General features: G+C 35.1%; 1 protein-coding gene across 11 annotated transcripts in view; it reads right to left on the bottom strand.

The window, feature by feature from the left end:
• The window catches only part of PPFIA2 (PTPRF interacting protein alpha 2), a 407,328-nt gene that overhangs the window by 381,145 nt on the left and 11,440 nt on the right, over positions 1 to 14,743 (bottom strand). For 4 of the 11 annotated variants that reach the window (XM_060111675.1, XM_060111678.1, XM_060111677.1 and 1 more), the window contains exon 2: positions 2,896 to 2,949. The exons of the other annotated variants lie outside the window; for them this stretch is intronic. The gene's annotated coding sequence lies outside the window, so the exon portion shown is untranslated. The remainder of the gene's footprint in view (positions 1 to 2,895; positions 2,950 to 14,743) is intronic. 11 annotated transcript variants of the gene reach the window in all.

Here is a 14,743-nt window from a genome sequence, read left to right as displayed (position 1 = left end):
GTTAATCTGTGATCTAATTTTTGTGAATGAAAAATATATGCAGAATGTAGAATATCTTAGATACAAATTTTCAAAGACAATTTTAAGTTAACATAATGGACAATATTTTTCTTAATGATAGAAGGGTTTATTTTCTAAGGTAACTATGTGATTTAGAAAACTCTGCAAGTTCTATTTGCAGCAGCAACTGATTTCCAGTTTACAAATTTAAAAACATACTTTTTGAAATTCTTTTCAGAAGAAAGCCATTATAAAACTTCTTGAATTGCCCCTGAAAATAATGAATGAGTGATTCTCTCTTTCATTATTAGCATTAAACCTGAGACTTCTTGAATTTTCAAAAAACCTATTTAACATTTATTGTTAAAAATATTAATGCAAACTATATTCCTGGAGTTACTCAAATTTATTCTTATCAGATACGCAAATTTATTTATAATGACAGTTGCAAATTTGACACTTTTTATACATGCTTATTATTTGAAAAAATGCAAAATTCACTTTTTTCTAATGCTTCAGAAATAATATTTATATCTACCCACAGAAAAATTTTCAATTTTTAAATATACCATTTATATTTAAAGATGTATCTGATATTTCTATTACACTAGTAAAGTAATTACTCCACAGCTACATATCCTTGTGAGAGACCATTCATTCAACACTTTATATACACTGTTCAATGAGAAAAAATTATAGGAACTTGAATTTCTTACCAATGAAATTTTCATCATAGAATGGGTTTAGTAATACACTGTCAACATTTATAAAAAAGACACAACTTTAGAAATGGATAATTGATAACAGTATTCAGATAATCTATTATAAAGGCCTTTTTTTAAAGAAAGAAAAAGTAAAATGAAACTTCAAATGGACTTAGGTTATGTGTAATTTAATCTGACTTTCAGTTTTCTAACCTGGGGGCAAAAACAATAGCTTAATTCAAAGCCTTATTCTTAAATGACTGAAGCAACTCTAGACACCATTACCATTTTACCTTCATACTTAAGACTACTTTATATAAGCTTTATAGAAGATTAAAAAGTGATTTTATTACCTAGCTCTTGGTAATATCCTCTCAATATCTCTTTAACAATGGGAAACACTAAATGTATGTATACTGTTAACACCCTAGATTGTCTAAGCTCTTATGTACTCTGACATTTGTGTGATGTTTTCCACTTTACAAAAAGTTATAAAGTAAGCACTGTCATTGAATTTCAGAAAATGTAGGTAGCAGTATAAAACACCCATCATCATGGTAAGGGATGGCCAAGAGAGAACCTATATCTTCATAATATTATAAATTATGTCCAAACAAAAAAAGACATACATACATGTAGTATAAAAATACAGACAAATATACAGTTCACTTTTAGCTTTTGGGAATGAAGTTGATTAAGTTCGCCTTTAGGTCACCATCTTTCCTTTCTGTGACCTTTTTCCCCTGTAAGGGGCTTCTTTCAGTAACTAGGATTTATGCTGACTCAATCTTCCATGTTTAGAAACTTGCTTTCTTGAAAGGATATGATAAACTAATTTATTTTAACATGTAAATAGCAGGTAAGAGTTTTATCGTCACATGCAGAAGAGAGGTGTTTAGTTTAGTTTAGTTTTGAACAAGGGACAAATCCTCTTAAAACCAACATATCTCTAATCGCAGAATTCTTTTAGGAATCAGTGAACAGTGAGGTAGGTATTTTAAAGGAAATGGATTTATTCTTCTAATAAAAGTTGAATGCTATGCACAAACATAACGCAAAGCAGCAGGATGAAATTACATCACATAAGCAGTCACCTACACTACTATACTGACTTACATTTCATCTTGTCTTATGCTGCAGTATAATAGGTTCAGGGACTAAATAGAAGCAGCTATCTGAAGACAGTACATTTTTTTTCCTGCATACATTTAGACAATGAAAATAAAAGGACGGGAAAGGACTAAAATATGTTGTTTAGCCTACTTTAGGAGCAGATTAGACAACATCATGAGACACATTAGAGTGAGACAGGAGAGAAAGAGCTACAATTGAAAGTTATCTTTTTAACACTTCAGTGGTGTCTTAAAGTAGTTATATACTTCAGCTAGATGCCTAGATGAAGTATAGCTAAAAACTGACAACACAGGATTCTGTGTGTTCCACATTAAACCTCGCAGTGCTAAGTGAAAAGCAAGCAGTGATACAAATTTATGCATTGGCTGTTTGTTGAAACAAATTGAATTTTATAACTTTAGATATACACCATGAACTCATGTTTGTGCCTCAAGCATGAAATCACAGGAATGTTGTTTTACTCAATGTTTTCTGAAATCAGACATCACAGAAAGGACTACAATGTTCCAATACTAGACTATCAATCTCTTGTTATTGCCTAAAAATGATAATCATTTAAAACTTTCAAGCTCTTTCTCCAATTTTCTAGAAGCTTCCTGGGTAAAGCAGGAAAGAAACAGCAATATCAAGAATCAATACTGTGAAAAAAAGGGGCTGATAAAATAATTTTTTCTCAGTAACTAGAAAGTATATTGCAACTGAAATCATACACTTATTTACAATGGTAAACTCTCAAGTTCCAAACAGTTTTAACTTTTTTTGTAGCCCATTAGCAGGACATAAGGTGTTTACACATACTAATGAAGCTTTTATTCTTATTTTTAGAATCAATGTATGGAGATGAATTTTACAAGTATTAAAACTTTTTAAAACACTAAATGACACCTCAGAGCAAGTTCACATTTTTGTATTAGTTACTGCAATAGCTATAAAGTTTTGAAAGAAACTATTTCAAAAAGTTACCTGTATAACAAATTGTATACAAGTAACTCTGATGATCTGGTATGTACATAATTCATTTTGTCAATAGTTAAATTTAATGAAGAATCTAACTTACCGGTGGATCAGCCCCCTTAGAACCAGTCAGCCCTCCTGTTAGGGATTCGATATCCTGAAAAGGGGAGAGGGGTTGATTGTAAAATGCTACTCAACAGCATGGAGAATTTCCCAGTCCCACAGTGTAATATTTTCTTTAGCTACAAAGTTAGGGCACTCAGCTATATTTTTGTTTTGTTTTGAGACAATCTTACCCACTGTAATGCTTTACCAATTGTCATATCTAAAAATCTAGATATTTTCTCCAACTCTGTATAATCTGTAAATAGAAAAAAATACAAACAGACTAATTATTCCTGAAATATGTAAAGAAAATGGATCTAGGTGGGAAAGCAGATGTTTCATTCTCTAAGAAGCTGAATTGATTGAGGGCAGAACAGAAAAAAGAAAATTTAATGAAAGTGCAATTTAACATATTATTTGCAAATACTGAACCCATGGAAAACGCTTAAAGTACAAAAAAATCTAATTATCTACAGTTCACTCTATTACTATACATAGAAGATGAAAATATTAACAGATATGGACAGATTAGCTATTCTTTTATAAGGATTGATTTCTAATCTTAAATCGGTACACAGTAGATCATGCCTGAGAAATGATTACAATTGACAAAGGTATCACAAATGAAGAAATGGGTGATGCTGTGACAAACTCGAGAGCAAGTGCACTGATTTAGGAACTAGAGCTCAGCCTTATCAGTTGTACGGCTTTGGTCCCAGGGTTACTAATCATATGGCTTTTTCAAAAGAAGCTAGAATTTTAGGTTTTTAAGTAAAATCTCTCAGGACTTTAATGTTTGCAACTGTTTTAATTTTTAAACCATCCCCCCACTGCTCCCAAATGAAAAAACAAAACAACAACAACAAACTGTCTGCTCATAGGTAGATGAATAGGAGTTTGGGGCTAAACTGATGTTACAGTTTTTGCTAAAAAGTTTCTTTCTTGTGACCCTGGTCACTTCTTATCTGTTTGCATCTAGTTAAATGGATAGGTTTGAGGAACCTGAGGAAATGTATTGCAGTAAGAAATCAAAGATGAAAGAAAGATAATTGAGTAAAGATAGAAGGAAAAGAAATTTAAATATCTATGATCAGAGAAACAGCCAACACCTGGATATCATTAAGAAGACATGCCAATGTGGCACATATATACAATGAAATATTACTCAGCCATAAAAAGAAACGAAATTGAGCTATTTGTAATGAGGTGGATAGACCTAGAGTCTGTCATACAGAGTGAAGTACGTCAGAAAGAGAAATACAAATACCGTATGCTAACACATATATATGGAATCTAAAAAAAAAAATTGTCATGAAGAACCTAGGGGTAAAACAGGAATAAAGACACAGACCTACTTGAGAATGGACTTGAGGATATGGGGAGGGGGAAGGGTAAGCTGTGACAAAGCGAGAGAGAGGCATGGACATATATACACTACCAAACGTAAGGTAGATAGCTAGTGGGAAGCAGCCGCATAGCACAGGGAGATCAGCTCGGTGCTTTGTGACCACCTAGAGGGGAGGGATAGGGAGGGTGGGAGGGAGGGAGGGAGACGCAAGAGGGAAGGGATATGGGAACAGATGTGTATGTATAACTGATTCACTTTGTTATAAAGCAGAAACTAATAAAAAAAAAGAAGACATGCTACTAATTCACTTGGGACTCAATTACATCATTTCACTGGTATCTCAAAAATGGGGAATCTTAAAAATAAATATGGGACTCTAATGAGCATGTGAAGGAAACATTAAAGGCAGGGCAGGGAAGAAGGAAGGGATGGTGTGGTAAAAGTTTCCATCTGAAGGAGCTGACTTTGAACAGGAAGTCGATGAGTGATGAATTTCTGCATGCATATTTTATTAAGGGCCATGAATGATAAGGCAACCACAAGAATGCTTGCCAAGAAACTTACTGTCTTCTTCATAATGCATATATTGTATATAATATTTTTTCCTACCCAGCATCCCTTTGAGGAACTTCTTCCCTCCCCATTCTAGTTCTAAAAGAGGCTTATAAAAATTGCTTCAAATGTTGTAGGGGCCTGCCAGAGAAGTAAGGCAATATGGATTCTATAAGATATAATGGGAGTGTCTAAGTCCTTGATACTATCATTTGAGCAATGTTTGAAACTGGATGTTCTCCCTGCCTGCAACTTTAAGATAAGTTTCTGGCTCCCAAACACTAAAAGATCGTAATTAATACGTCTGCAATATTAAGTCTACTTTGAAAAGGCCCTCCCTCTCCATCCTACTGAAATTCTTTATTCCAACACCACGCATACCATAAACAATCAAATCATCTAAATTATTTGATCTTAGGTGATCTTTAACATTTCTATTATCTAAGTAAATCATGTCAGTATACAATAAAATTAAGCATGAAACATATTTATAAATTGGCAAACAAAATTAGCATTCCTTTTGAATCCAAAGATAAAATATAATCTAAAAATTGTTTTATAATTTCATGGAGTGAAATAAAATGGTAATAAAATGGCTAAAGTATTAGATTAACAGAAAATAAAACACACAGCCCTTTGCACTTTTTGATAATACTCCTGTAATGACCATGACAAAAAACAAAGTTCTATTCACATGAAAGGTTTCTTCCAAGCACATTTTAAATGAAAAGAAAAAAAAAAAGGTGTTAAGTACATTTTGAGTTAATACCTTCGTTATTCATAGAAAGGCATATAAGTTATGTTAACAATAGAATTTCTGATGACATTATCAGAGATAATAGGGAAATTAATTCAGAGAAAAAAATAGTTTAGCAGTTTAGTTGAGGCATTTTGTCATCTTGTTAATTAAAAGTTCTACCATGATGATTTCTCGCCATCATACAAAAGTTGGGCCAATGCTCAGATCTGTAAAATTTTAAACTTTTCATGATAGTCATGGTCTTGAAAAAAAATAAAGCAACAATAGAATTTTGAAGGTGAATGGAAAAGGCATTGGTATTTCTGTTTTTTAACATGTTGAATTAAAGAAATTATGAACTCATGGCTCTAAAGAGAATACAGATATATTGTTTTGTTCTGTTTATTCTTTTAATTAAAAACCTTTTTTTTGATCTTATTTTCTATTTTGAGTGTAAGTTGAGAGAGAGTGTCCTACTTGGATAGATGCCCAAGTTAAACATGGCTTATCTATCACTTGATGCAAAAAAAAATTTCAGGTGTGAATAACAAGCATAAGTGTGCATGAATGCATTTATGTTGTAAAATTAATAGGTGAAATAAATCCCTTGAGAAACTCTGAAAATAGCTGAAAGTGAGTCAGTCTTTCTGATGGTTGCTGAATATCTTATCTACAAAATATAACTTAAATCTTTGACAAATTTGTCTATCTTGTTATTTACATGTATTTTTATATAGATAACTAAAAAGGAGACACTAAAAAGTAAAAACATTGATTTCCTAGATAGTTTTTAAACTTACTATGGTAATAATGTTATTTGTTTGATTAAAACAAACTTTGACTTTTTACTACATTATGGAATTTTTAAAAACTATGTTGTACATCATATTCATTTAGATTTAATAGCTAATAAAATAATAACTACTTACTGAACATTTACTACATGCAGGCACTCTTTAAATGCTTTATATACATTATAAACCGTTTTATAGGGTAGTTATAAGAGCCTTATAAAGTAGTTATTTCTTTTCTCACTTAGGTTAAAAGGTTCATATGATTTACCCAATATCACACAGCTATTAAGAAGTGGGGTTACAAAATATATTTGTTTGACTCCAAACCTGTGTTTTTAATACCAGTTGTAGGAGAACAGCTTTATCCTGGCATTCTGGTGACCTTGCACATATCCACATGGGCCATGTAGGCAAGGCTAACCTTAGGCTGGCCCATGTCTTGGTGGAATATCCTGTGGACCTCCCAGGAACATGACAAGGTAAGCAAGTCATGAAGACCTTACACGTGGCTGTTTCTCATTCTCCTCCCTGGCACCAATGAGGCATGGAACTTTCCACTGCACTCATCTCCCCCATCCCCAGATCCATCTGCAGGCTATAAAACTGCTAAGGTGCAATATGGAGTGGGCTCCTCCCCAACAGAGCAGCCTGTCACTCTTGTTGTCTGTCATCTGGCTCATTCAATTTAGTGTTGTCCTGTGGGCCTAGCGACCACGTACAGGATTGGATTTAGGCTACTGATGTGACTAAGGCGCAAGATTTAAGGAGGCACTCATTTTGAGGGTCATACAGGTGCTGATCCTGCCTTTGCAGGATCCTGAGAGTGAGTGCCTCCTTAAATGTTATACCCTAGGCACCTCATTCTTAGACATCTGCAAAAACAAGCTGACACTTGTACAATCCTGAGAGTGAATGACTCCTTAAACTTTGTGCCCTAAGTACCTTACTTGTCTCACCCTAGTCCTGGCCCTTCTAGGGGTGTGGAAAGCTGACACCATGGAGACTTTGTTTATGCTGTATATGTAATATACTCTTTCGATCCATTTGGAATCATTGTCTCCTTCCCAGTCAAATCTACAGAAGAGTGGCAAGCCAACCTGGCACCTGCCCACGTGCTGCTGCTCAGGGACAGCTTGCTGCTTAATATCAGCATTATATAGCCTCCTTTATACGGGCTGCTGTTATCTACACAGAAACAAATAAACTAGGATCTATTAATTATGGAATCCAATTCACTTCTTAAAAAGAAAATTCAGGTAATGAAAGTTTCACTTCCCTCTCCAAGGTGTCAAATACCTGAGCGAGGTTATTAGCAGTCCTTGACACAAGCTGTATAGAGTCAGTCTCTTTTAATATGGGAAAACCCTGCTTCTGAGATGGCAACCTGGTAATTCAAGGCTTACCCATGAATCAGAAGTCTTAAGGCTTGGGAAGGGCGAGCCACAGATGCAGTGGAGCAGTCAGTGTCAGAGCTCTAAGCAGAGTGAGATTTGAGGGCAGCCTGGAGCATGGGTATCACCTCCACCCAGGTTTAAAATAAACTCTACTTTGTGCTGCACTGATGCTGTTGGTTGCCCATCTGCACCTTTTTCCCTTGCTCTAAAAGTTGACATATTTTTCCCTTGACAGACAATTTGAATGATGGAGCTATAGGGATTAATCATGTGGTTTGCCCTGCAGGTCATTAAGTTCAGATGTAAATCTTGCTTCCTCTGTGTGGAGGTGGGAAAAAGGAGGATATTAGAAGTTGAGGTTTCACTCAGGGCTATCGCTGGATCCTTATTTTTATCCCTGAAGAGTAGGATCAGCCAGTTACGGCCAAGGAAAAGATGTTAAGGTAGCTTGGGTATCAAATACATTAAAAATGAAGAATAGAAAATTCTAAGCAGTCAGTTGAATCTAACATTGCACATGCCACCAGACCCAGAATATCTTAAAACCTAATAGTTACATTTAAAGTTAATATCAAGTTTTCAAGTACTACTCTTCTAAATAATCACCTTATATAATATGAAAATACTTAAAAGCATTACAATATTGTTCCCAGCTATGAGTATTTTGAAATTTGATTTATGCATATTTGTAATTTGCAATTATTTTAGAATATCTTTAGAGGAAAGTGATTATATTTCAAAATAGAGTACATTTTCATGCACTAAACAATCTATCAAAAATATATTAGTATAGTGAAATCAATATAAAATAGTAAAACATCAACCATATTTACTGAATTATTATATTTAAAATGTTTCAAGGTCTTTAAAAATATGATGAGGTATTTTATGTTTGTAGAGAAGTTTACAAAATTCATATATTCAAAATATCAAAATTAAGCATTTCTCTCATCCCTTTTATGGAAAAATTCCCCCAAATGTCCCTCATGTTCCATTCTCTCTCGATGCAGGCTTTTGTCCCTGCTACATCACTGCTACCCCTCTTATCAAGGCTGCCAATGACATCTAATTAGCTGAATCAACTGTCAATGTTCATCATCATTTTTCTTGTCTCTAAGCCACATTTGACACAGTTAACCACTCCATCCTTCTTGAAATACTTTTTTTGGTCTTAGTATCCATTGAGTTTCACCTTCTGTGTAATTTTATTTAGTACCATGGCTTCTAAGTACCATGTATGCTAATGAATTCTGGATTCCTTTTATCCTCAGAGATTTACACTGCTTACAACCTCCACTTGGGTGTATTACAGTTATCTAAAACTTAATACAAAATCAAACTTGATTTTCACCTCAGAACCTCCCCCAAATTAGGTTTCTGTCCCAGTACTGTCCATCTTGACATCACCATTTACCCAGTTTCTTAGGTCCAAATCCATCAGCAAATCCTGCCAATTCTATCTTTAAAATATGGCTTGAATTAGACTATTTCTTACCACCTGCATTACTACCAACCTGATCCCTTGGACCAAATCAACAATATTCTCCCTTGGGCTGAAGAGTGATCTTCCTAACTGTTGTCCCTGCATCTGTTCTTTTATCCTCATTCCTCATATATTCTCCACACTGCAGTCAGAGCTATCTATTTAAAATGCACATTAGCTCAGATTACTCCCATGATCCAAACCCCGCCATGGTTTCCACTAATCTTAGAACAAAATACAAACTTATTACTATGTCATGCAAGCCCTGTGATGATCTGGCTTTGCCCACCTCACTGATCTTGTCTTTTGCCATATCCTTCTTTCCGATGCCACCCAGCCACACTGGCTCCATTGCTGTGTAAAAAACAAGCCAAGGGCTTCCCCGGTGGTGCAGTGGTTGGGAGTCCGCCTGCCGATGCGGGGGACGCGGGTTCGTGCCCCGGTCTGGGAGGATCCCACGTGCTGCGGCGACTGGGCCCGTGAGCCATGGCCGCTGGGCCTGCGCGTCCGGAGCCTGTGCTCCGCAAGGGGAGAGGCCACAACAGTGAGAGGCCAGCGTACCGCAAAAAAAAAAAAAAAAAAAACAAGCCAAATATAACTAACTGTCTAAATCAGTGAAGGTTCTACCCAGAAACAAAAGGCAAACTCAAAAACAATGTAAAAGAGCATTTAACCAGAGGATATTTTATAGAGGTATGGAGGGTTTAATGGATCCAGTGGAATGTGAAGCATGGAGACTGACGGAAAGTCATAATAACCACTCCAAGCCCAAAGGAGTAAAGGTAAAAGAACAGTGTTGTCAGGAGTTCAGCAAGGGATGAACACCACTCATCAGCCTCTAGAGTAGTTTGCCGCACATGGAGCTCAACAAGTGCTTTTTGAATGGATGAATGACTGACTGAATGAGTAAAGCGGGTAATATAATTTTATACCTAAAAAAGCCAAGTCTCAGAGTATACAAATGATGAAGTATTTCTAATTGTTGTATAAATGTATCACTTTGAAAGCATGGCTCAAGGTAATAGTATCTGTACACCAAATCTTTTTCGAATGCCTGAATGAACAAGTTAATGAATGACTTGCCCAAGATCACACAGCCGGTAAATGCTCCAAAGAAGCTTTGAAATCCTGGGTGTTATAACCCCAAGCACAGTGTACATTTTTTTCCATTATACATCACTAATGAGATATCCTCCTTAAAAAAGACACTCAACTCTATATTATCTTGAGGCAATACATTTCTATATATCCCAGAGTTTCTAGTTCATAAGAAGGAAAATACACAAACTGATTTAATAGATAATAAACAATATATTAAGTTTATCTTCTGGTGAAATACTGTCAATACTTCAAATTAAACACCTGATACCCTAATTATTGCACAATAAATAAATCAATGCTTGATAACTTTATATAACATATGTGCTGAGCATTAATAAACTGTTCAAATACATTAAACTAAAAATCAATAATGTTTATTTTTATGTAATATTTCATAGTGTGTAGGTACATAGCACTGGCAATGAGTAACAGTCAGAAAACAAAATTTCTTTTAAAAAATCATTCAGTTTTTTACATAAGGCTTAATGGAAACAATCTTTCATCCCAGAACACCAGCTCCTTGAGGCAAGCATCCAAATAATGAAGCTGAGTTTATTAATGAGGCATCTTCCTCCTCTACCAGGCTTAAGCTGTTAGTGTTTCCTTGGCAACTTTACAGGGTAAATTTCCGGAGAGGCAGAGAAGAAGCAAGAAACATACACAACCAATAAATCGTCTTTCTTACGGAAGCCAGAAAGAGCCCTATTTAGTCATTCTTTAAAATTTTTTAATAAAGGAAAATACCTACACTCTTACTGCGAGCATAGTCCAGCCTAAATCTGAATTTTCCCTGAGCCACACAATTAATTCCTTCAAATGAGAATGACTGAGCATCTGTTATGACTGAGGCACTGTGTTGGAAACAGAGAGCATGATGATGAATAAGTCAAGGTCACAGCTTTCAAAGAGGCCACAGTCTAGTAGGGCATGAGAATGACAAAGACAATTTAGTCAACAAATGCATGCTGCACACAAAATAAGCACAAGGCACCACACTGAATCTGGTGTATGGAATCCAGAGGCTATGACATCCTCTCTGACTTCAAGGATCTTTCAGAATGTCAATCTGAAGAATAACATAAGGAAGAATTCAGAGAAATAAGGTGCTGAATTTACAACATATAGGGGTTGTAAAGGGAAATTTTATAAAGTGACAATAAGTCTGAGTATTTCATGTTGCTGGAATTGTATTTGTTTTTGAATGCACACTGGGTAAGTCTGCCCTAAGACCTTGGTTGGGTTACATAATAATTAACATTTATTAAGCATTTACTGTACCAGATGCCATGCTGAGAGTTCTATTGCCTCATTAAAAAGCATCCCAGCTCTTTTAGCTGATTATTTTCACCATTTTTAAGATGATGAAACTGAGTCTTCAAGAGTTTAAATGACTTGACAAAGGTTACATAACTACTAAGTGTTCAAAGCTAAACAGGCTAACTTCAGAAGCAATGATTTTTAACTATTATGCTCTCTTGAGTAAGTGGAGGTGTGGAAAAAAATGTGGAGGACATTTTGGCATGCCACATAGTGACTTGGCAGAAAACATACTTGTTCAATATTTGTAGAAGAAATGAATAAAATTGCAAGCAGGATTTTTCTGAGGTGAGGTGGATATTCTCTGATGGAAAAAAGAATATCCTTGTCTGACCTACAGATAAGAGCGTTAATGCCACTGGATTTAGCAAAAAAGTAAAATTCCAAAGATTTTTGCTATATATTTCTAAGTTCAAAGTATCCTTTTCAAACTCAAACCTAGACAGGAAATCTAATATGTATCAAAAACATAATTGTGTCAGTGTTGCATGGAATAGGGTTTTCTGAAGAAAGTACCAAAGAGATTTAAGGTTCTGCCTTTTCCATGGAGTGCCCTCTTTGAAGCACTTTCCATTATGATTTTTTTGTGCTGCCTTTTTTCTTGTCTATTCCCTTCCATATGGCTGAGGTGATAAAGGGAACCTTTTGCTAAATCCTGACTCAGACTCAGCTCCTTTTTGCCAACTTTTACACATTGATGGGTACTTGTTATCTCAAATTTAATATGGCCAAATCAGACCTCATCTCCTCTCCTCCTCTGCCATTACTCTGGGCAACTGCCTCGATCCAATTTCTTCTCCCAGCATTTATCTCTTTTGGCATTTCCAATAAACAGTCCATCGAGATTTCTGGAGGTCAACAGAGTGTTCCCTCACTCTGGTATTCAAATACCAAGCCAGTCAATTTTTCCTTCTAGATATCTGCTTAGTTCAACCTACTACCTCCTTTCATCATCCACTCCATTCACTACCTTAGGTCAAAGCCTCATTTTATTTTTTCCCCTATTCCTGGATTTCTCCAAAATAGTGTCTTTTTGAGTTCTTTTTTCTACTCTCATCCTTATACAATCTCTTCTCCAGAGAAGTGTTTCTCACAATGTGACCTGGAAACTAGTAGCATCAGTGTCACCTAGTAACTTACAAATGCATTTTCTTGAGGTTTACTCCAGTCCTGCTGAATCAGAAACTCTTAACAAGCCCTCCAAGTGAGTCTGATGCAGGCTAAAGTTTAAGAACCACTACTTCAGAATGATGTGTTTCAAATGCAAATATGTATATGTTACTCCTATACTCAAAATCCTTAATAAGATCCTATTCTTTTTAGGATGAAAAACATATCAAGCATATTTATGCATGAAGTCATTCATTATATAGTTCTAGACTTTTCTTATTTCACTTTTTACCACTTCCTCAAAAGAAACCTTATACTCTCTATCATAATGAACCCTGTACCTCCTTTTTGTGTCAAGTGTTTTCTTACTTCTATGCTTCTGCTCCACAGATCTTTCTGCCTAGAAAGACACCCCTCCCTGCTCTGGATAAATCTTACCCTTTGAGACTCAGCCCAGGCATCACCTCCGCTCAGGAGTCTTTCCTGAGTCCCTCAAGCTGGGGTAATGGTTCTGCCGTTACTTCCACAGCATCTTCCACTTAACCCACTCACAACTCTACCACATCATTTTATAATTGTCATTCTACTCATCTGTCTTTGCCATTCATTTGAGGGCTAAATTAGCTCAATGAGGCACTTACCATCTCTATCTTCGGTAGTTATCACAAAGCATGACTAATAAATGTTAAAGGAATTTCATAAATTTATGTTGAATCTAGCCTCCCATGAACTCCTATAAGGAGAGGGCAAGCTGATTGGCTGACAGTAGTACTTGGGATCACTCTGAAATGTTCATTATCCTATATTAGTACATTTTCATTCAGGATATATATTGGTTTGGTTAGTGTATACCAGCCATTGAGAAGCTGAATATATTTGAGTTTACTGCAGAATTTAAACTTCTGGATGGCAAGACTGATGATCAGATATTTTTGTTAACACAATAGAGGACCAATCATCCCAAGAGAACCTGGCTGAGGAGTAGCCAACAGCCCTTTAATTCTACCTCAAGCCTACAAGATGTAACACACATGGAAGAAGAAATATCTTAGTGATCAAGAGAACAGGTTCAAGCCTAGCTTCACTACTTACTAGCTATGTAACCTTGGGCAAATTGCTTTATATACCTCATATAAAATAAGTCAACCTATGTCTTACTACTTATCTTAGGAGGACCATGGACTATTAATTACAATTGTTCATGGAAAGTTAAATTGTAGTAAATTATCAATTAAAATTAGCTATTATTAAGCATGGAATAATGTACAGGTACAGATTAGATTATACATGTATAAAATAAAGATAGTCTATGGACACATTACATAATGATATACATTGAAACAGATAAGCATTAGCATGCATGTAGATGAGACCAACATACAGATTAATTTTAGGTACGAATCTCCATTAAATTTCTAGAATGTATTTTCCCTGAAAGGCGAGAGATCCTAAGTTTCATATTTTACCTCCTCAATTATCCCTATAATTTTCATGCATTTCTATGGCTTTGGTTCTTATAAATTTTTCACCAATAGTATTTTTTAAATACATAATTTTTATTCTCCCTACTAAAGTTTGAGGAATCTTTTTGCTGTAGAGTAAGAATTATTTTTTGTATAAAATTCATGAATGTATACACAATTTACTCCTCTTTCAGTGTTGTTTTATCTGATGTCACATATTTATATACCATGGTGGGCAGCTTTAAGCCTGTTTGAAATGTGCTATAGCAATTGAGAGGAAGGATCCAACATTTAAAAGAGGAGATCAACGTTATGATCCTAGGTACACAAAATTTGTGGAAATTTATCTATCAGCCTTTATTTGTTGAGAGTCAGACTCAATTACTGTGATCTTAATTTACAATTAAACCTTCAATTATATGATGCTTGATCTTTCCCTGACACAAAACACAAGTAGATATCTAGGAAAAAATACAATACCCCATCCTTTTTAAAAAATCAGATTTTATGTTTAACTCAGTAAATAATAGCCTAAAACTTCTACT

The sequence above is a fragment of the Mesoplodon densirostris genome, chromosome 11 (genome assembly GCF_025265405.1).
Source record: "Mesoplodon densirostris isolate mMesDen1 chromosome 11, mMesDen1 primary haplotype, whole genome shotgun sequence".
NCBI classification, from domain to species: domain Eukaryota; kingdom Metazoa; phylum Chordata; class Mammalia; order Artiodactyla; family Ziphiidae; genus Mesoplodon; species Mesoplodon densirostris.
This window is presented reverse-complemented; position numbering and strand designations above follow the sequence as displayed.